A 22,979-nucleotide genomic window follows, 5' to 3' on the forward strand; every position below is an offset into this window, starting at 1 on the left:
AACACATAGCAAAATGCTGTCAGAATGTGTTCTGGGATATGAGCAGATACAATTTCAGTCACTCACTGCCAAGAGATAAATCTAAACGAAGCCAACACTGGCCATCTAAAATGGTCATAAATCTGAAAAAAAAAAAAAAAAAGTCTACAAATGATTCTTTGTTTACTGTAGACGTGAGAATAATAATAATGTACATTGATTGAGCACATAACATGTTCTAAGCATTGTTCTAAGTGATTCTCGTGTATTATTAACAACCACCCTTTAGGGTAGGTAGATAATGTCATTTCCCATTTTACAGATGAGTACATTGAGACACTGAGTGGTTAAATGACTTGCCCAAGGCACCAGCTAATCAGTGCAAGAGCGAGGATCCAAGTTCAAGCAATCTGGATTCATCTTGCACTCTTGTCTAGGGGAAGTTGGAACAATGATGAACTTAAACACATATCTATGACCATTCACCAGAACCAATATCTTATAAGCCGTGTTTGTTCATAGGACCAGTATCTTATAGCTGTGTTTGTTTGCAGAAAGCAATTAAAAAGAAGAACTCCACACATTTGATTGGAGCCTGTGATCATCATCAAACCCACTTCTCTTTGGTTTTCAAAATCCCCCGTAAGAAGTAGTCTCACCTGGCAATAATTTTTGAAAAGTCAAGAGGCAAATTCTGGTGACATTCTTCAGCTCTAAATCAAACCTCACCTGAGATTGGAACACTCCATGAATTTTTCTATCTCTTTTTAATTATATGAATGAATTAATTCCCCTCTTAAAAATCTGTTTGAGCTTCAATAGAAGGACCCATACCCAATGTATCCTCTTCTTCAATCACTACCATCCCCATTCAGCCAAAGGGATTTTCTCAGAGGTGTACCTATGACCTGAGCCAGTCTATTCAGAGTCAATCTCAAAACTTCTGTAGTATGACAAAAAAAGACGCTCTACTGGACTTGAAATTGGGGAGACATGAACTGGGAGATGCTATCCCCAAGGTTGCCAGAATCTACCATACAGAATCCAGGGAACCTACTCAGCCAGGGGAAGGTAGGGCCAAGAGATGCAGAGAAACTGAAACCTATGACAGCATTTCAGTCCTGAATCCTTCTCAGTACCTTAAGTCAATAAATTCCACTTTTTGGTTAAGTTTTATCATTAGTGATTGAAAGTTCTAAACCACCCCTTTAATATTTCTCAATTCATTTTCTCCTCTCGTCTTAATTCTCGTTGACATCCCTTCTTTATGGGAAGCCCCAGTTATCCATTGTTGTCTTACAAAAACCCTAAAATGGAGTAGCTTAAAACAGCAATGACTTATTAGTTCTCCTGATCCTGTGTGTTGCCCATGGGCCAGCACTGGGATTTATTAGTCGGCTTTCCCACAGTAACAAATGACTCCCTGAGTTGGCTCGTAACAACCAATGTTCCTCACTCTGCAATTGCATGTTCCCCACTACATCAGAGAAAGCTCTGCTTCTGCTCTCCAGGTGTTTTCACATTCTGAGACCAAGCCTGCAGAAGTAGCTCCTATCTGAGACACCATTCCTATGGCAGAATGGAAGAAAGCAAGACAGTGGGTGGAAAAACACACAATGGCCCATCCTGTCACACCTTACTGATCAAAGCAAGGCCCTGGCTTTGAGGGCTCCCCATTAGCTGTCAGGGTAAATTAGGTTGACACTCCAGGTTCTTTATGATAGGTTAAGTAAGATAAGATAAGATAAGGAGATACATGTACACACATAAACAGAGAAAGGAGATTTTGTATGGATAGGTGTATACACATATAGAGTATGTATACCACTTTTGAGATACACACACACATATGTTTGTAACTCTGGACTTCCACATGAAAGGTTGAATGTCAGCCTCAATCTGAGATCTGGGACCAGTCCTTTTCCAATCATGGAAAATTGGGGGAAGTCCCACCCAAACAAGTCAAGCTTCTCTTGAGCCTGCTAAGATTGTAGGTCTTCGTTCTAGTAACTAGGATTTAGCTTTTTTTTTTCTCTCTTTTCTTAATTGTAGTAAGAAACACATAGCATGCAATTTACCATCTTAGCCATTTTTAAGTCTACAGGACAGTCGTGTTACACATACACTCTTGCACAACAGATCTCCTGAACTTCTTTGTCTCATATAACTGAAACTCTACACCCATGGAACAAGAACTCCTCATTTTCCCGTCCCTCCAGCCCTAGGATCCAGTCTTTTGCTCCATTTGCAGGATCACAGAAGCTCTGCTGGACTTTCCTGGCACCAACAGCCCACCTGCCAGGGATGCTTGGCTCCATGCTGTCTTCATACAACCCTCATCCCAGAGCTTCTTCTCAAAGTCTACTACTGGGTCTGCCCCCAAGTACAGCCCTACCCATGAGCCTCTAATTTCCACCTCTGTGCTGGCTACCAGTCAGGAGCAAGGTAATAATACTGGTAACATAAAATAATAATAGTATTTATCCTTTATGGCATATGTCCTATGTCATTCTAGATGCCTGACAGATATGCTCTCTAATCCTTACATAACCTAGAAGTACTGCTATTCCCAGGTGTGTCTCTGTTTTCATCAGGCACCATTCTTGATGTAGATCTCAAGCTTTGTTCAAATCCTCCAGAACAACCCACCAGCACCAGAAGTATTTGTAAGAAACTGTGGAATTTACTGAAGACTTCCCAGAGTGGAGCAGAGGTTTACACTGCATATCCAATAAAAGTTAAAATCCTCAACAGAAGTGACTTTTCTCTAATGTCCTCTTTTGCTGTGCTATCATCAAGCCTCCTCTTCCTCCCACCTCCAGGGTTTAGCCTCTTCAATTTTATGCTGAGTGTACAATAAAGAAACAGGTAACAGAATATGTAACTAAATATAACTTAAACAATAAAGTTTATTATCTCTGGAGGTATCATTTTCAGGCTTGGTTAATTCAGAAGCGCAACGATGTCATCAAGCACCCAACTCAGGTATTTTCCGTCTTTCCCTCTTTACCATCCACAGCCTGTAGGTTTTCATCCCGAGAGTTGTCCCTCATGGTTACAGGATGGTTGCCATAGCTCTAGGAATTATATCTGCAGGTAATTACACCTAAAGATCAGAAGAGGAGTGTTTCTCCTCACTCCCTGCCCACCCAACTCCTCCCACCACACACACACACACACACACACACACACACACACACCCCACAAAGGAAAAGGTTTCCCAGAAATATTTTGGAACAATTACCTTTAAATTCATACTTGTGCCTTAATAAGACAAGCTAACATTGGCATCTTTCTTCTCTAGACTTGGAAAGTAGGTTGTGGCAGCAAGGGTGAAGGGTGGGGAGAAAAGGATTGTTGACAAAGAGCCACCAATGTCAGCCATACAGAACACCTCGGTATCTTTGTGCTCTAATGCACACAGTCTAGCTCACAGCCATCTAATACTGCTCAGAGAGGCTTCTTAGAGCCCGACCCCTGCCCCTACCCCTAGTGGGATTATCAAAGCACAGGTTATGAAAACTCTTCCCTCAGAGGACATCTCGGAATCCCTTTACCACCATCTCTATACACACAGCAATTCTGCAGATAGGGCTATTACCTCATTTTACAGATTTGGAAACTGAGCAGAGAATTTAAGTGACTCACCCAAAGTCAAATAACTATCAAACTGTAGATCAGAGTTTGAACCTAGGGCTGTCTATCTCCAGTGTCCTTGCTGCCAGTGAAAGCAGAACCAAGCACAGAAGAAGACCAAAGGGGCTGCAACTGACCAGAAGGGTAGTAAGGTTCTGGGCCCGGCAGTGACTGAAAACCATCACAAGGTTCTAATGAGGAATGTCTTTTCGGTTCTCAGCTGTCTCTAAAAGATAAGGACAGAGCAGTGCTATTAGCCCTTGGCTGAGGACATGGAGGCATTTGAAAGCATCTGAATGAACACAAGTCTTGCTTCTGAGTTCCTGGCACCCAATCCTTTAAGTGGGGCCTGGGGAGATCTTCATTCAACAGGAAGCATTTATTCAGGACCTGGCCCCTGCCCTGAGAAAGGAGGTAAACACATATTTTTGGCTCTGTGTGGTAAGTGCTATTATGGAAGTGTGCATGGAGGCTGTGGGGGAGCTGGTGGGGAAGAGGGGCGAGGAGGATGAGTGTTAGAAAGCCCGAGATCATCATCCCCCTGACTGAGGTCATCCTGTGTTTCAGGACAGTGCAGTCACTTGTGTTCAAAATAAAGACCCTGAGTCATAAGGAAAGACCTAAATTGGACTAGGTATATACACCGTTACACAAAGTGGGCTGAGAAATGTTTTGGAAAGATTTCCTTTCAAAATGGTTTATCAGAAAACATTTTAGAATCCTGAATGTCAATTTCAGGGCTATGTTTGTTTTGAAGCTTGGTTTATGAGCATTTCACATGGCTTATGTACATTACTTCATGAATGTAGTCAGTAATTTGCATACATTATCTTGTTTAAAGCTTACAGTAATCCTATAAGGGACATAGTCCTATTTTCCCACTTGAAAATTCAAAACTAATTGTTTACACTTCCCACACTCTTTCAGGTGCAGAAACTAAGGATGAGAGGGGTTAAGATACTTTCCAAGGGCTCTCAGTTCCTAATTGCTAGAGCTCGATTCAGACCCTCCCTGCCACAAGACCAAGGTGCCTTCCAGAGATTTCACTCCCAGAGAACACATCTCATAGGAGAGGTAGTTACAGGTTAGTACACTGGATCCAAGTACAGAGTAGGTGTCCTGTAGAAAATCAGCTAATGTAGTGATCAAGGCTGAATGATCCATCAGTAGGAAGGAGAGGAGAATCATTTTTTCTTAAAGGGATATTATACAGTGTTCTAGTCTCACATATATTTCTGTAACAGTGCATTTATTAAGGAATTCAGCTTTAAGTAGAACAGTTTTGCCACTTTGATCATCTGCTCAGACTATATTTTCTATAACCTGGGCAGATTTACAAATGCACTCCAAAACATTGAATCTAGACCCTTGCCACTCAAAGAATTGTCCATCTCCTTATTGCTTTTCAGAAATGCAGATTCCTGGGCCATTCTGCCAACCCCTGCCCATCCACAAGGATCCTCCAGGTGGTTTGGTGCACTTAAAATTTGAGGAGGGTGCTGCTCCTGATAGAAACCTTTCCCTGACATTCTCCTACCCATCTTGGATAATGTTCTATGAGTCTATGAAAATCAAATGTAAGTAGGTCTAGGGCTCTAGAAGACAAATTTTATATCAAGGCAGCATTTGCTATCTTCTAACTGGATTTGTTTTTACTTTAACTTAATCTAAGAGCTTCTTTTGAATAGATTTTTAGAGAGCTCTCTGGTTGTGCAAGAGGAGGGGAAAAATAATGGGGAAAAGAAAATCATTGGGAAGGAAAATGAGGGTGCCTGCTGTGGTTTCCCAATGACATGGACTGATCATGCCAAACCCTTGATGTCTTACCAAGTTTCTACACAGGTCAGGTGCAAAGCCTATTACCTGAGGTGCCCGCTGGGTGGTCTGGATTATGAACAACAGCCCCTCCCATCTAGAACCCTTTGCTATTTTGCAAATGTTTCAATGGCTCTGCTGAAAGCAGTGAAACAACAGCTGGTGAATAATCTCATTTTATATTAATAGAGCAGTGTTGCCCCATCCTGGTCCCTCAGTACTTTATAAACAGAACATCCTTTCTTTCCCAGGGCAAGGAAGGGAAGTCTCAACCTGTGTGCATTAGAGCACAAGTAGGGGCAGAAAGGGCCCTTTCCTCACAGACAGAACTCATTGCATCCTTTTCAGATGAAAAATCAAGTTAGGGCAAGGAGGGTGGGAGAGAACACCTTCATTAAATCACCAGGCTTTACCTTTGCTAAGAAATAGCCACAAAGAAGTCTCTTGCCCCAAAGCTGCCTCGGTTTTCTTTATGTGACGCTCTATCTATGGAAGCAAGGTAGAGATGGGAAGTTAGGTGACAACCCTGAAAGCTAAATCTGGGCTATTTTTAATGCCGGGGCTAGCTGGTGGCTTAATATTAGTGGAGTCAAATAAAACAGAATGTGACAACACTACCGGTTAATCAGCGCTCCTGCCTGTGCCAGCAGCCTTTTCAACACTGTAGAGAATTGCAAAGGGATAGAATATAATCTGTGATTTCAAGGACTTCATTTGGCTGGAGGATTTATTCAAGAGAAATGACTAAAGGCAGGGTTGTAAGATATAAACAGTAAAGATACATCCCTTGGCTGGTTATATACTATCACTGACGCATACGGGGTGGGGGGTAAGCTAAAATGCTTTGAGATGAAGCAGCATTTCTGAGGATTTTGTGAAAACTTTCTTTTTCTCCAGGAGAAAAGTAATGCTTTCTTTAACATTATTTAACATTTACTAAAACCGAATTGGGAATTCATGCCCCAATTCTTTCAGTGTAGAATAGATGGAAGTTGCTAGAAGGGAGTTGTTAGGCAGATTTTCTACATGTCACCAAAATAAGTAAGCTATTCTAGGGCCAGGCACAGAAACTGGATGAGCACAGGACCTGACTAGAGAGAAGGAAGGAGGATGGTGGAAATTTTTAGGTGTAGTTCCTCATCTCTACCTTTTGTGTGGGTCGGGATTCCCGTGATGGTTAATTCTATTCATCAACCTGACTGGGCCATGTTGCCCAGATATATTCTCAAACATTATTCTGGATGTTTCTGTAAGGGGTTTTTGACTGAGATTAACATTTAAGTAAGTGGACTTTGAGGAAAACATTGCCCTCCATAATGTGGGTGACACTCATCCAATCAGCTGAAGGCCTGAATCAAACAAAAGACTGACCTCCCCCAAGCAAATGGAATTTTCCAGCCCAGCAGCCTTTGGACTTGAACTGCAGTACTGGCTCTTCTTAGGTCTCCAGACAGCCAGCTCTCCCTGAAGATTTTGGGCCTCTGTAAGCCATTTCCTTAAAATGTGTGTGTGTGTGTGTGTGTGTGTGTGTGTGTGTGTGTGTGTGTCTGTACACACACACATCCTATTGGTTCTGTTTCTCTGGAGAACATTAAGTAATGTGACCCTTTTGTAAGTTTTTAGAAGGAATATTTATTGAATGCCTTCTATGTGCCGAACTGTGGACCCTCTTCCCAGAAAATTGTGCACAAAAACAAATTTTACATAGGGTTTTCACGGAATTACCAATCTCTTGAAGGACATCATGGACCTCCTCCCTCAAATTAAAAACCCCTGAGCCTCTGGCTAGTAAGAGGAATATAACTGTATACTCCCTCTCCAAGTCTTCCTGTTCCCAAAGAACAATTACCACCTGGCAGGTGAAGAAAGGAGGTAGCTGCAGAGTTATACAAGTGCCAGAAGGATGTCCCGCCAGAAATCTCCCTCTCCCTCGCCTCTCTGAGGGACCATGGACTTCTACTGTCACCATTCACATTCTGCAGTGGAGGCTTGTTAATGTAATTGGACTAAGGCATTGCTACCTCACATGGTGTAGCTGACACTAGCTGATTATTCTTAAACATCAGCGTGGCCTTCCTTGGTCCTCTGCTCCTTGACTTGTTCTTGCTGATGAATGTGGGTCAAGGTGATCTGGGCCAGCTTGGGTTAGAAGCCATAGAGATGCCTTTTCACAGTTTGTTCCCTTGCAGTACACCCAGGGAACGAGTTGATGACAGAGGATGAAGTCTGAAAGAGCAGGAGGCAGATCCCTTTCTCCCCCACACTCATACTGGACTATGATGGAAGCAAGAAACAAACCTTCATATGGTTAAACTATGAGATCTGGCAGTTGAAAGCCTATCTTGACTAATACATATGGGAATATTATCATTGGGAGAAAGATACTAGTAGAAATACTAGAAAAATACCCATTTAAAAAACTGATATGATTTACACCATTATTACCCATTGACCTTAGCAGAGACTGAAAGCAGGGTACTGAGGAAATAGCCCTGGTTAAGACTAAGGAGCCCAAAGTAAGAGATGGCATTAGGTGACTAGGCTCCTGCTAAGGGCTTCCATGCTGCATAAGTCCAGGGCCACTATTCATACAGGCTCTCTATATCCCTGGAGTTGTGCAGTGCACAGCCTCCTCAGCCTCCTCCTCACTCCTGCTCCTGGGAGTGGGAGAGCAGTAGGAAAGAGGCAGGAAGACCTGAGAGAGACAGTAGGACGGTGGTACAGAAGTATTGTATGCCGCTCTTGTGGTTTCTTCCTACACCCAAGCACTGGCCCTGGTCATTGCTGAGGTACCTGAAAAATCTACCCACACCTCAACTACTCACATTGAAGCTAAGCCCTTTTATTCATGAAAAGAAGCCTATCTTCCCTAGTTCTTTAGGGTCTCTTGTAAGTTATTGGTTAATAAAGGAGAAACTGTGCAAATGATGACTTATTTATTGGTCTTGTAGTTGGAAAATAGGGATTATTATTTCCAATTGTCATAGGAAATCTTTCTTAATGACTCCTATGCACATGAGCATCTCCCCAACACACTCTTTTTTGTAAACTTTATATTTTGAAACATTTCAAACATACACAAAACAGAGAAAATAGTGTAATGGACCATCACCAAGCTTCAACAATTATCAACATATGAAAACTCCATTCCACCCATTCTCTCTGCCTTTACCCCACTGGGTTATATTGAGATAAGTCCCAGATGTCATATAATTTCATCCGTACATTTTAGTATTATCATTTTAGTATTGTGTCTCTAAAAGATAGGGACTTTAAAGAAAAACAAATGCATAAGCATAATGTTGTTATCATACCTTTAAGATTTTAAAAATATTATTAAATATTTAATCAGTGTCAAAATTTCCCCAATTTCTTCATAATTTTTTACAGGTTTTTTTTTTTTTAAGTTAGTATCCAAGCATGACCCACACATTGCAGTTGGTTACTGTATCTTCTACATATCTTAATTTAAGGGCTCCCCTGCCTTCTTTTCTTTTTCCTTATAATGTATTTTTGGAGAAACTGTGTCATTTGTCCCATAGAGTTTCCCACATTCTGCATTTTGCTGATTTTTAAAATGTGTCATCCAACATATTTCCCTAAGCCCTGTATTTCCTGAAAAGTGTCAGTTAGATCTTGAGTAATTCAGGTTCAGGAGGTGCCTGGCTGGCTCAGTTGGTAGAGCATGCGACTTGATCTCAGGATTGTACGTTCGAGCTCCATGTTGTGTGTAGAGATTACTTAAAAATCTTTAGTGGCACCTGGGTGGCTCTGTCGGCTAAGTGTCCCCCTCTTGGTTTCAGCTCAGGTGGTGATCTCAGGGTTTTGAGATCAAGCCCCACACTGGCTCATCAGGGAGTCTGCTTGAGTTTCTCTCTTGCCCTCTGCCCTTCACCCCCCTCAAATAAATAAATAACGCTCAAAAAAAATCTTTTTAAAAAAATTCAGTTTCCATTTTTTGACAAGGATACTTCAGAGATGGTTCTGTGGACTTCCTACTGCATCACATTAAGAACACATGATGTCTGATTGTCTCCTCTTTTGTGATGTTCAGATTGATTAATGGATTGAGACAAGGACAGCTTGATCCATTCATTTAAAGTTTCCCTACAAGCTAAAATTTAAAAAAATTAAAAAGAAAAAAAATAAAAATAATTTAAAATAATTTAAAAATAAAAAATAATACAATTTTTGTAAAAAATCCTCATAAGCTCCCCCCCATAGTTATTTTTTCTTTTTTTAAGTAGGCTCTATGCCCAATGTGGGACTCAAACTCATGACCCTGAGATCCAGAGCCACGTGCTCTACCAACTGAGCTAGCCAGATGCCCCTCCCCTGATAGTTTTTAATAGCCATTGAGGTATCACAGATATATTATTTCATTAAGGATTACAAAATTATGATACCTTAGTTCTACCATTTCTCCATCTATTAGCTGGGACGCTTCTAAAAGAAGAACGTTTTCCTCAACAACAATTTAGCTATCCTGAGATACAGTTCATATAGAAAAGACAAGACAAATGCTCGATTCTTTCCCTTTTTAAACCAGTTTTCAGAGTAATGAGTTGGTTCCCTAGCAACCTGTAAAGGTGACCTATGAGGGTTTTTTTTTTCTTGGTATAATTATAAACTCATGGATTTTAACATATTTGATGCACTTCAATCCACTGCAGAGAGTCAGATTATTCCCGTCCTTGAACTTGGGGAGTCTCTTTACACTGGCTCTTAAGCTAATCTTTTGGACACAACCCATAGTCTTTGAAAGCTTCTTTGCCTTCTAGTATGACAGAATGTCCATTTCTTGCCCCAGCTCTGGGATCAGTGATTATCCAAAGCCCCACTTGAATTTAGAAAGCAGAATCTGGGTGCTGGGAGTATTTATTGTTCCAGGGATTGCTACAGTGTGTAAGCCTTCTCAGCGGCCAGAGCCAGACTGGCTCCCTTTCTGATCTCCTCTCCTCCTAGGGCCCTCTGTTCATTCCATTCCAGGCACACCCTCCTTCTTGCTTACTGTGCCTCTAACAGGAGCAGAGCAGGCAATCCCGGGAGGGCCGGAGTGAGGAGGACATATCCTTGCCTTTGCAGTTCCCCATGCCCAGCACCCACCGCCCCAGACACCACTGGCTCACTCCTCGTGTCTTTGTTCAAATGTGTTTGCTCATAGCAACCATCCCTGGACATCCTATCCGACCGTGAACACAGAACCTCCTTCTCTCCCAAATATTCTCTATCCTTCTTCCCTGCCTTAGATTTCTCAGCCTCTAATATTATGTAACTTACTTGTTGATATTTTGCTTGCCATCTGTTTACCCACTGGAATGTAAATTCCAAGAGAGGGGAGGCTTTTGCCTATTTCGTTTGGAGCTGTATCCCAGACATCTACAACAGGGTCTCACACAGACTTAACTCCTCGGCAAATAGCTGTTGAAGAAATTAATTGAGAGGGAATAGGCTATCGGAACTGACCTAAACCCACCTGGTCTTTCAATGACTGGCCTCTCTTTGCAAAGATCGGTACCTTCCAAAACGAGAAGCTTGTGGGGGATGTAAGCCTCTACCTCCCCATTACTTCACTATCAAGTCTGGGACAGGACTAAATTCAGTTGCACATCCAGTTGCTAGACTCATAGATCATTGTAATGACTGGTTTTGGGGCTGATCCAGAGATGGGCAGTGTGAAAGATGGGCGGGAAGGATGACTCTCGGGGGTCACATTGTTTTATGTTATTATTGTTATTGTTATTGTTATTGCTGAAACCAAAACTTCTAGAAAAGAGATGCCATTTACTGACATGTGGAAGCAAATAAGAGCAAGAGGTTTTGAGGGGCCAATCATGTTGGTTTTGAGAAGTTGGTGAGATATCGGAGCTGTCAAATGGGCAAGTAGAAGGGTTTTGAGTTCAGAGGAGAGATTCTGCCTGGGTAGATAAATGTGGGAGTCATCCATGTAGAGATGGTATTGAAAGCAGTGAGACAACAGAATGAGAAAAAACAGAAGGAGATGAGGTGTGATCCTTAAGTCCCTTAGACACCTAAAGGTCAGGAAGAAGAAGAGGAGCCAGCAAAGGAGGCTGAGAAAGAACAGCATGAAAGCAACAGGAAACCCCAGGAGGGGCTGGGGTCCTGAAAGTATTCCAAAGAGGACGGACGGACTGAGCAACGTCCTTAGATGCGGCCAATGAGGCAAAGAACACAACCACCGAATTAAAGACAGTAACTAACCATCTGTAGGGTATAGATCAAAACCAATATACATATACATCTCACTCCCTAGGCTACTTTATCTTAAAGTAAATCACAGAGAGTATGCTAAGATTTTTCCCGTGGATTTTACTGGATGGGATGGTGGGAGGGGCACTAGCATGGCCCCCTCTGACTTGGCCCAGAATGAGGACCATGCTGCCTAGTCTCTCCTTTCTTTAAGGTAACATTCAGGTAACTTCGGGCATTAGAAAACCAGAGCATTTCCTTCGGCAGGAGTTAGAGAAATGCCTTTCAGCCCTGGGAACCCCTGAGGGCAAGGGGAGGTCAGGCAGCTTTAGAGCAGCAGGTGAAGCAAAAGCTGCCTTAGGGTAGGGGTGTGGCCCTACCGTGGCCCTACCTGTCCTGGTTGCTTGCTACACTCTCTGGAATTTGCCTGCACTTAATACCTCTCCTTTCCACTTTCCCATCCCCCCTCACCTCCACGCCCACCGTGTTCCTACCTGGAGCCCTCCTCCTCACATCTTCATCTGATCCCACTTTTCCCTAACCTTGACTGCCTCTGCCTCTGCCTCGCCACAAGGGAACAAAAGGTCAAGGGCTTAGAGGAAACTCATGATCACTGAAAACAATTATTTCCTTGATACAGGTAAAAATTGAGAAAAATCTCATCGTTAGTGGAACACATTTAATTCCCCACCTGGATAACTTGCTCCCCTTTCCCTGGGCTGAAGTGTCTATAAGCTCCAAAAGTAAGGAGGAAGGGGCCCTGCCTTACTAGGAGAGAATATTCTTTCATGAGAGCTATCTCCTTGAGCCTCTCATATAACTGTTTGTTAAATGTTTCCAGACAAGCATTTTTGTCCTAAGGTTTTACTCATAAATCTACTTGTAAGACTACAAGACAGTGGGACATATCATCTGAAGCCATGGTTTGGAAAGAGGACTGGACCTCAACCCCAACTGGTCCATCCACACAATCCAATACTCTCCAGCCACAAAAACTTTTAGACAGATCCACCTAAAGAGACCCATCGCCTAGATACTAAGGTGAAAAACAGAGTATTATGTTACCATTTGTGTAAAAGGAAAAAAAGAAAGAGCTTAAATACACAGAGGACATTTCTGAATCTGCAACAGATGGGCGCTGAGATAAAAGGGAGACTTATTTCACTCTATACTTTAGTAGTTTTGTAATTTTTAGAATGTACATAAATCATCTATTTAAAAAATTAATTAAGAAGAACTGAAGAAAGCACTTAGGAAATCAATACCATCCAATTGACTGATTGATCTTGGCTTTCCAAGGAGGATTAGTAGATGGGAATTGAAGAAGGGAGTGCTTAGGGGAATACATTCGTCTCCTAGGGAAGGTTTTAAAGCTGGAGGGGCTGGGGATGAGGAAAGTGGAAAAGGTGTCAATAGACACCCAGAGACAATTGTACTTGAAAGAACTTGTGAAGTATTTAAGTTTTCTGATGCTTAGATTACACCCCAGCTGTGATACCATTAGAAGATGTGAGAATGTGCTTGTTTAGAAAGCCCAGAGCCGTTTACTCCTGGTCCTGGAGACTGTCCAAGGAGGCTCTCTGCAGTCTTGAACAGTTGTGCCAACTCCATGCACATTTTCAACAGCGGCCATTTGTCTTTTCCTGGTAGGGGTGGGGAGGAGACTCAAAGGTTCAGAGGCCAGGCAAAGTGAGGAGACGTTGGGAGGGAATCTCTGGATCTGTGACACCTTATCTCCAGTATTTGCCATCTTGATGGGGAGTGGGAGATAAAGAAGAGTTTGGTTTATTCTGCAGATATGTCCTGTGGCTGTCCCACAGTGTCAGGTCAGCCTGAATTTGGGATTTTGTTCTGATAAAATTCTATTCTGGGAAGAAACCTCCTTCTAGTTGTTTCTTTTCTGGTTGTTCATTCTAGAATTGCTCTAACCATATAAAAACCAGGCTTGCCACTGGCTTCCAAAAAGGAGGGAAAGATATTCATTGGTTAAAGCCACTGATTGCTTACGGCCTGCCCTTCACCTTGCCCCTCCTTAGATGAGCTTCCCTGATCAACAGCATTTCTAAAGATGGCATTTTGGGGTGGGAAAGACCCAGGTTAGCATCCCAGCTCCTATATTAGTGGAACCACCATGAGAATTCACACAAACACTCTGAAGCAGTATCCTCCTTGGTAAAACAGGGGAGACTAATGGCTAGTTTTGTGTTACAGTTAGGATCATGAGAGCCTTTGTGCAATTCAATAAGCATTTTTTGAGTACCTATCCTGTGTTAGGAGGAGGGATAAACCTGTCCTTGTGCTAAAGGGCCTCAGTGGTGACCTGTGGACTAACAGCAAGGGGATGAGAAAAGGGTGGTTAAAAAAGAAGAAATGGTGGGGGGAGGGGGCAGAAGGAGAGAGAGAAAATCCCAACCAGACTACACCAAGCATGGTGACCATGACCCAGGCAGAAACCAAGAGTTGGTAGCCCAACCAACTGAGCCACCCAGGTGCCCACAGCGGGGCAAGTTTGCAGAGAATCAAAAAAGTTTCTGTTACAGCAGTTAAAGCAGATTCTCAGATTCTCCCCACTCCTGTAACCCTCTACCATGTTGCCCTACTTCAGCTTCTTCACCTCTTGTCAGCATTTTGTTTTTATGCTAGGGCCGATCTCCTCCCGCTAGCATGAAATCTCCTACAGAGCTAGTGCTCTACCTTGTTACCCTCTAGATCTCCAGCACCTAGAGTGTCTCTCTTCCTTTTCTCTGCTTTTTCTGTTGTTGTTATCCTAATGAGCTAAAATAGTTTAAATAACATAGAAATTATACACTTACTAAAGCAATGCTACTCAAAACGTGATCTGCAGACATGAAAATGTAAATCAACTTTGTCACTAAACATATTGTTAAGTTCAGCTGACTTTCTCTCTTTCTTCTTTATTTTGCCAGAAGAAAGTGATATTATTTATGAAACCATTGTGATAGTTCTGGAAGAGATAATGAGGGTAGTGGCACAAGGAATGGACATATAGTTGTTTTCTGTTATGATATTTATGGTATTTAAAAATTGAAGATACTCAAATTATTCACTAACATGGAACTGATTGAAAAAGTTATACTACATCCATCCAATGGAATATAATTCAGTTATTATAAATGATGTAGATCAATTTTGACATGGAAAGTCATTCACATTTTTTAAGTGAAAAAAAGCAGATTACAAAATAGTTTGTATACCATTTAATTTGGAGGATACCAACTGCCCCATGTCTGCACTGTATATTTATACAAGAAAATTTCCTAAAAGTGTATATTGCAGAGTGCGTGACTCTGGATGTGTAAATTAAAGGTGTTTTATCTACTTATGTTTTTAAAAGATTTTTTATTTATTCATTTGAGAGAGAGAGTACAAGAGCATGAGCCAGGGTCGGGGGGAGGGTCAGAAGGAGAGGGATAAGCAGACTCACTGCTGAGCCAGGAGCCTGACAAAACATGGGGCTCTGTTATAGGACCCCAGGATCATGACTTGAGCTGAAGGCAGACTAACCAACAACTGAGCCACCCAGGTACTCTATAGGTGTTTTAAAAAAATATTCTTCACCCCAACCTATAACAATAGTAATACAAAACAAATTGAGACATATATCTGTCTCATCAGCTTAGGATATAAAAGGGCTACAAAATATTTAATACTCAAATATTCACTTGAAAATACATATCCCAAGATGTCTGGGTGGCTCGGTTAGTTAAGCGTCTGCCTTTAGCTCAGGTCGTGATCCCAGGGTCCTGGTATAGAGCCCTGCATTGGACTTCCTGCTCAGCTTCTCCCTCTCCCTCTGCTCCTCCCCCTGCTTGTGCTTTCTCTCCCTCTCAAGTAAATAAATAAAATCATTAAAAAAAAAAAAAGAAAAGAAATATCCTAATACATGAAAAGTTCATTTTTCTCCCAAGGTTCTCTTCTCTGATATTTCCTTGGACCCGTAGGTTGACTTACTAAATCCAAAGGGTTCAGTTCAGGACACCATTAATAAAATCAGCTGGCTTTTTTTTTTTTTTTTAAAGCAAAACTTTCTGAAGGAAGCAATATGTTGATTTATGTTCTAGTGTAAGCTCTTTACCTCTTGGCAGGCTGGTAATAAACAGTTCCCTGACTGGCTACTTGAATAACACTGCATTGAAGGATAGAGTGAACACAGTCCCAGAGCCACCTGGGCCTGCTGCTTTTTCAAACATTAGATTTAAATTACTCTTCTAATCTCTTCGATGGGTATTGATCTGTTTAGCTTTTCTTCCTTTTCTTGGATCAATTTTGGTAAATTATATTTTACTGGGAAGACATCGATTTCCTCCATATTTTTTAATGTAGCACTAGAGCGCAGCACATACTTTCATCAAGTTCTCCAAACCTGTTCATATCTATTTTGACTCCTAAGGAGTACATGGAGGAAGATGCAGTAGAAGAGACTGAGAAAAAGGGGTCAAAGATGAGAGGTGAACCAGGAGAAGTGAGTATTACTCTGGGTGCTGCGGATGCAAGGATACTCGAGTTCTCAGGGGTTTCATATTTTCTCTTGAATTATTCTGAATTAGTTTCATTACTAATCACTATTTGAAGAAGTAGAGATTGCTCTTCTGCTTATGGAATAGTCTAGGTAGAAGTTGGTCAAGGGTTTTTCACATGTTCTTGTTTGTCTTGTCAAAGCATTTTATTTATTTATTTAGAGGTGGGGGAGGGGTAGAGGGAGGGACAATCTTCAGCAGTCTCCATGCTCAGTGCTTAGCACAGAGCCTGACACAGGGCTTGATCTCATGACTCTGAGACCATGACCTGAGCCAAAAATCAAGAGTCGGATGCTCTGAATGGATAAAAATATGGCATATATACACAATGGAATACTATGCAGCCATCAAAAGAAATGAAATCTTGCCATTTGCAACGATGTGGATGGAACTAGAGGGTATTATGCTGAGCAAAATAAGTCAATCAGAGAAAGACAACTATCATATGATCTCCCTGATATGACGAATTTGAGAGGCAGTGTGGGAGGTTGTGGGGGGTAGGGAAGGAAAAAAATGAAACAAGATGGGCTTGGGAGGGAGACCAACCATAAGAGACTCTTAATTTCACAAAACAAACTGAGGATTGCTGGGTGGTGGGGGGGTAGGGATAGGATGGCTGGATTATGGACATTCGGGAGGGTATGTACTATGGTGAGTGCTATGAAATGAATAAGCCTGATGATTCACAGACCTGTACCCCTGGGGCAAACAATACATTATATGTTAATAAAAAAAAAAAAAGAGTCAGATACTTAACCAACTGAGCCACCCTGGTGCTTTAAAAAAAATTCTTTTTTATTCAAAAAATGTTTAGGAAAGAATATAAATAAGGAAATTCCTTTTGCATTCAGAGACTGACCTTAAGATTTATAGAGTATCTTCAGTACTTATATATTACTAACTAATATTATTAATAACTTTAAGTTAGTTTTGGACCTAGAGAACAATTCATCAATTAGTTAATCCAGATATTACAATTACAGCTGACCCTTGAATAATGTAGGGCTTAGGGGCACTGACCCACCTAGCCCAGGCAAAAATCTGCATATAATTTTCAGTTCCCCAAACACTTAACTACTAATAGCTCATCGTTGATGGGAAGCATTACTGACAACACAGACCATCAATTAACACATATTTTATTTGTATATGTATTATATACTCTATTCTTACAATAAACTAAGCTAAAGAAAAGAAAATGTTCCTAAGAAAGTTATAAGGAAGAGAAAATACATTTACAGTATTGTACTGTTTTTATAAAAAATAAATCTGCATATAAGTGGACCTGCACAGTTGAAAACCATGTGACTCCAGGGTCAACTGTACTCATTAAAGTTGGTCCAACTTGGATTTGTAAACATCTTATCAATCTTTAAGAGGCATTTCAAATTCCATGTTTCCATAAGGCATTCATTAGCAGTAGTCTGAGGTAATTTCTTTCCTCCCAAATATCTAGAACAATTATTATCTCTACAATTGGTCATTTAAGTGTATACTTCACTGGTGTATCTCTTTTCTTTTCTCTTCTTTTCTTTTCTCTTATCTTCTCCTTTCCTTTCTCTTTCCCTTCCTCCCTCCCTTCCTTCCTTCTTTTCTTCCTTCCTTCCTTCTCCAAGACAAATTTCAGCAAAGCGTAGTCCTTGAAAAGGGACACTTTCAAAGGAAAGTGAGTCTCCGATATCTAAACTGGAAACTAATGATGAGAAAACTAGGATGGGGATTTGAATCCACACAACCCAATAAAGTAAGTGTCGTCGTCGTCATCAGCATTATCATTGTCATGATCATCTTTATTTTAAGTTCATAATCAGGAGAACAAGTCCTCTACCCCAAATCTCTGAAGCCCCTGCCTCCAAATCCTGTCCTCCTTTGCAATCTGTCCAGTTTATATCCACTAATCATTGAAGATTTTTTTCTCGTTGGTAGAAGTTAGAACTGAGATATGCATTGCCCCTGATTTTGGTTTGTTACTGGCTCCTCTCATCTTTTCTTGCTCCCTTCTGTACTGCAGGGAGTTTCCTCATGCTTGGGAATTCACCTATGAATTCCTTCCCCTTTTTCCCGGATATCTGCAAATCTACAAAAGTCATATTGCAATAGAAAATGTTGCTGTTGTTGCTGGGGAAAACTTTGTAGAGTAACTTTAAATTCCAACCCTCCAGATTACCTTGTCTTTACCATTTTACTAATTGATGGTACGTCCTACTTCTTCCTCGGACTGCTTCTCAGTCTTCTGGAGCCTCTTGAGCTCTCATAAGCCATCCTCTATTGGATCATAATTATATGACATAGTCATCAAGATGTAAACTGGAACTCTTACAGATTTGTTCACTCAGTAATATTTATCCCATAGGGGTTTCCATTTACAAACAGTTGTGTTAGATAACTTAGATAACAACTTCAAAGTACTGTCTTTCCCTTGTAGGACTTGCATATATAGGAGTCAAAGCCTTTTGGAGGGGAAAAAAACAAAACCAAACCTGTCAAAGGTGGACTAGTAGGCAGAAAACAATAGGTAGCAAAAGACTCTAGAGGGTATTAACAACCTTCCCGGTTTCTTTGAAATTATACTGATTTCCTACCCTGTGTATTCCTGGAAGGATCTAGGGGCCCTAGATACTGTAGCTTGATGTGTCCACTGTATCCTCCTATGGGACAGTGCCCAAGGTCAAGACTTTCTCATTACTATAAAATCAATTCTATGTTTAGTTTATGAACATTCATATTCAGTAGTATGTTCTTTTTTTTTTTTTTTAAGATTTTATTTATTTATTTAACAGACAGAGATCACAAGTAGGCAGAGAGGCAGGCAGAGAGAGGAGGAGGAGGAAGCAGCTTCCTGCTAAGCAGAGAGCCCGATGGGGGGCTCTATCTCAGGACCCTGGGATCATGACCTGAGCTGAAGGCAGAGGCTTTGATCCACCCAGGTGCCCCTCAGTATGTTCTTGAGTTCACCCAAGTGTAAGAAGTACATCTCTAGGTTCTCATCCTATCTGCCACCGACTGCTAAGTAATTTTGGGTAAGTTACTCAGGCACTCTGAGCCATTAGACTTCTCTGGCCCTTCAATTTCAGTCTCTTTTGCTTTCTATTCTCTTTCCTGTTCCTTTGTGCCAGTCCAGACCGGTTTGTCCTGAATCCCTTCTTGCCCGGCCCTATGCCCTGCCAACAGCAATCTGATCCCTAAAGGTTGCATTTCCTAGGCGCCCACCTCACCTGACTTCGGGCTGGATTCTGCCAACCAGAGGGTGGACGACAGCACTCCGGCAGCTGAGCATCTCCTCTATGGTTCCAGCTCCCGCTAGACAGGCCCCCTGTGATTCTTCCGTCTTCCAGGCTCTACTGGCATCACCTGTGTTCTTAGTCCCTCCTGCCTAGAGGTCGGTGGCTTCTGACTGGTCTCTCTGCCCCTCTGTGGGCTTCTCACTTCTTATACTGCACATGTAACTACTTCTCTAAATACATTCCTTCATTTTAAAATACTCAGTGCTTTCTAGTTACCTGGTTGGGCCTTGAAACTGATAGTTTGTTTAGGAAATGACCCCAAAGAACGGGAGTAGTGTCTGGATAAAAGTAGGAAGGAGGGAGAATGATTCCAAGGCTGGTACTTTTAAGCCAGTTGTGGCTCTGAGTACCTGGGAATTAATCCTCTTGGGGACTCTGAATTGGTGGGGAGAATGGACCTCAGAATTGCCCAGATGCCCCAAACATGGGCAACTCCCTAGTACTTCCAGGTTTTCACTCATATCTGAATAGCTCAATAGGTCCCCACAGGCATGCCATACTTTAGGCCACACAGTAAGCATCAATAATTGGAAATTATTTTATATATATAAATATAAATCAAAAATTGGAAAATTCACAAATTTGCCAAAATTAAACACATTTTTAAATGCCCAATAAATCAAAAAAGAAATCACAAGAATCAGAAAATACTTAGACATGGATGAAAACTAAAACACAACATACCAAAATGTATGGGGTGCAGGGCAAGCTATAATAAGGGGGAAGTTTATGGCTGTAAATGCTTACTTGAAAACCAAGAAAGATTTCAAATCAACAACCTAACTTTACAACTTCAGGAACTAGAAAAGCAACAAATTAAACCCAAAGGTAGCAAAAGGAGGAAATGATAAAGATTAGAGATAAATGAAATAAAGAAAAGATTAAATTAAATTAAATTAAATTGAATTAAACCAAAGGTTGGTTCTTCACAAAGATCAACAAAGACTGGGAGTTGCACATATTATTTTTGTAATCCGCTCTCTCAATCTTAATTCATGGCGACACCCAGCAACTAAGGAGGCTGAAAATGCAGTCTTTATTTTGGGATTCCTGGTGCCCAGATAAAACGTGTACTGTAGTGTGAGCCTATTGTAACGTGAAGGGGGAGGTGCTAGTGGGAGAACCAGCTCCTTCTCCTGCAGTGACCTTTCTGGATGCTTCTCTGGATCGTCATCCAGCTGTTCCTCCCTCGAAAACATGCTGTCCATTTTGCCACGGTCCCCACCTTGTGATCATCTCACTCATGGATGTACCTGACTGGGCTCTTTAGGCATCTGAGGTTCCCATCCCCGTGCTAAGGAGATTACAGCTGTCCCAAGACAGAGGAGACTGGTCAGTGAACTGGGGGGTGGGGAGGGTCATGGTGGGATGTTGCTGTTTATCTTGGTTCTCCTGTATTTGGCATAGGGTCTGACATGTAGGTGATTGAAAGGATTCAACCTCTTTCCCAGCATTTAACTTTGAAATGGGTCCCATGCATGTTTTCAGCATTCATTTGCTCTCCAGCAGCTTGAGAAACAATACCCTACATCTTTTGTCTTTTTCCTGCACCGTATTTCTCCTAGCCTTATTTCTTTGGCTTGATTCTTTTTTTTTTTTTTTTTAATGGGACCATTCATAAAGTCTTCCAATATTCAACATTGAAGGTTAAGTTCTACCATTCTAGAAACACAGTTTATCCACTTGGTTTGCAATATTGTAATACTGACTTTTTCCCAAAATTTTATTAGGGAAAATTTCAACTCTGCTCCAAAATTTCCAAATTAGAAAGGGAGACAGAGAATAATGAATCCCCCAACATGAGTATCATCTATCATCAACAATGATTAACTTACAGCTAATCTTATGTCATCTATTCCTCCACCATCTCTCTCCTACCCACAGATTATTTTAAGCAAGTGCAAGACAATGTAGAATGTCATCCCTAAATATTTCAGCATGTATCTCTGTACCTGTTATCTGCAAACTGCCCCCCAAAACATAGTGGCTTATAGCAACAGCCCTTTATTTGCTCACACTTCTGCAGTTAGGCTGGGCTTACCTGATGATTCGCAGTGGTCTCCGCTGTGGTGGTTCAAGCAGGCATCCAGTGGCCTGAGGGGGCTGGGCCAGTCTAGGATCGCCTCACTCACGTGTCTGGGGTCCCCGTGCTGGCTGTCAGCTGGGGCTCTCTCTCCACGTCATGTCTCTCCCTTCAGTAGTCTAATGCTTCTTCTTACATGGTGATGGCAGCCATGTAAGAAGAGGGTAAAAGTGGAAACTACCAGACTCCTGACTGTCTGGGCTTCAGAACCCAAGCAACCTTACTTCCAGTTCATCCTCCTGGCCCAAAGAAATCACAGGGTCAGCCTAGGTCAAAAGGGTAGGAAAGGGGCGCCTTCCCTTGATGAGAGGAATTGCGAAGTCCTGTGGTCGGGCATTTTAATCTATCACAATTTCTACAAGAAAAGGACTCTTTTGAAACAGAATGATTCCATTGTCAAACCTAAGAAAAAAAGTAATAATATTAAATAATGATTTATGATCGACTTGTAACTCCAGAATTATAGAATACAAGTAGTGTTAACACAAAACAGTGGTGTTTGCAAATAGTGTGTGTGTGTGTGTGTGTGTGTGTGTGTGTGTGTGTGTCGTGTTTTGGTAGATATTATTAATGGGGATTTGAATTTGAACAGAAACACAGTAATCTCCAGGATTTAGATTCTAATGTGTCTAACTGGCTCCTTTAAAAATTATTTTTCTAACTTAAAAAAATTAAAGTGTTTTATGGTTAAAGGAATAAGGAGCCTCTTCAGAGAAATTATGTATTTAATTCACTACAGTTTGCTATCTAATTTGCTGAGTAATAATGCAAATGGACCATTAAAATGTTTCTCACGTTGCAATTTCTGAGAGTTTGGAGATGGAGAGAAACTAACCAGGTCTGAATCCCTGACCTCCTCAACAGTGATCCTAAATGTTGCCTCTATGGTAAGCCAGGGCAGCTGCAGACCCCAGCGGCTGCCAGTCTTTAAGTGGCCCACAAATCCCGAACGCCAGGAAGTTGGCCAGGTACAGGCTCTGTCCAGCTCACAGGGCTCCCTCCAACTCTTTAAATTGTAGAGTCACTTTATTATCAGTCAAGGTCATGAGTACATAATTAGTCTTATGAAGGGCAAAAAGATTTTTAGAAATGGGATTTGGAGCTCATTTACCAAAAAAAGAGAGATAATTTACATATAAAAAAATAAAGTCTAAGGAGATTGTGGGCTTTTTGGAGGGCAGAAATCCTCAAGGAACCTGGGAGGCAGCGCTGAATTGCAGGAGTCATAAAGGTTAAGAACCCTGGCTTTAGAGTAGGCAGCTTGGCCTCCTGTTACTGTGTGACATTAGACAAGTTACTTAATCTCTCTGAACTTGATCTTCCTCATAGTGTTGCTCTGAGAGTCAAATGAGATGATTTGTACGAAGTATTTAGTGGCAAACCTGGCACATTTACGCATAAGATACATAATAAAGCTTTTCCGCTAAGGTCAGG

The 22,979-nt window shown here is 41.5% G+C and overlaps 1 long non-coding RNA gene across 2 annotated transcripts in view; it reads left to right on the top strand.

The window, feature by feature from the left end:
• Positions 1-22,979, top strand: part of LOC116877372 — a 37,919-nt gene that overhangs the window by 9,064 nt on the left and 5,876 nt on the right. Inside the window, exon 2 of one of the 2 annotated variants that reach the window (XR_004384625.1) lies at positions 16,052-16,123. This is a non-coding gene — a long non-coding RNA (uncharacterized LOC116877372). Of the gene's footprint in view, positions 1-2,198; positions 2,731-16,051; positions 16,124-22,979 lie in introns of those variants that run through there. The other variant, XR_004384626.1, reaches the window with a different exon arrangement.

The sequence above is a fragment of the Lontra canadensis genome, unplaced genomic scaffold, assembly GCF_010015895.1.
Source record: "Lontra canadensis isolate GAN:19392208 unplaced genomic scaffold, GSC_riverotter_1.0 scaffold51, whole genome shotgun sequence".
Lineage (NCBI taxonomy): Eukaryota > Metazoa > Chordata > Mammalia > Carnivora > Mustelidae > Lontra > Lontra canadensis.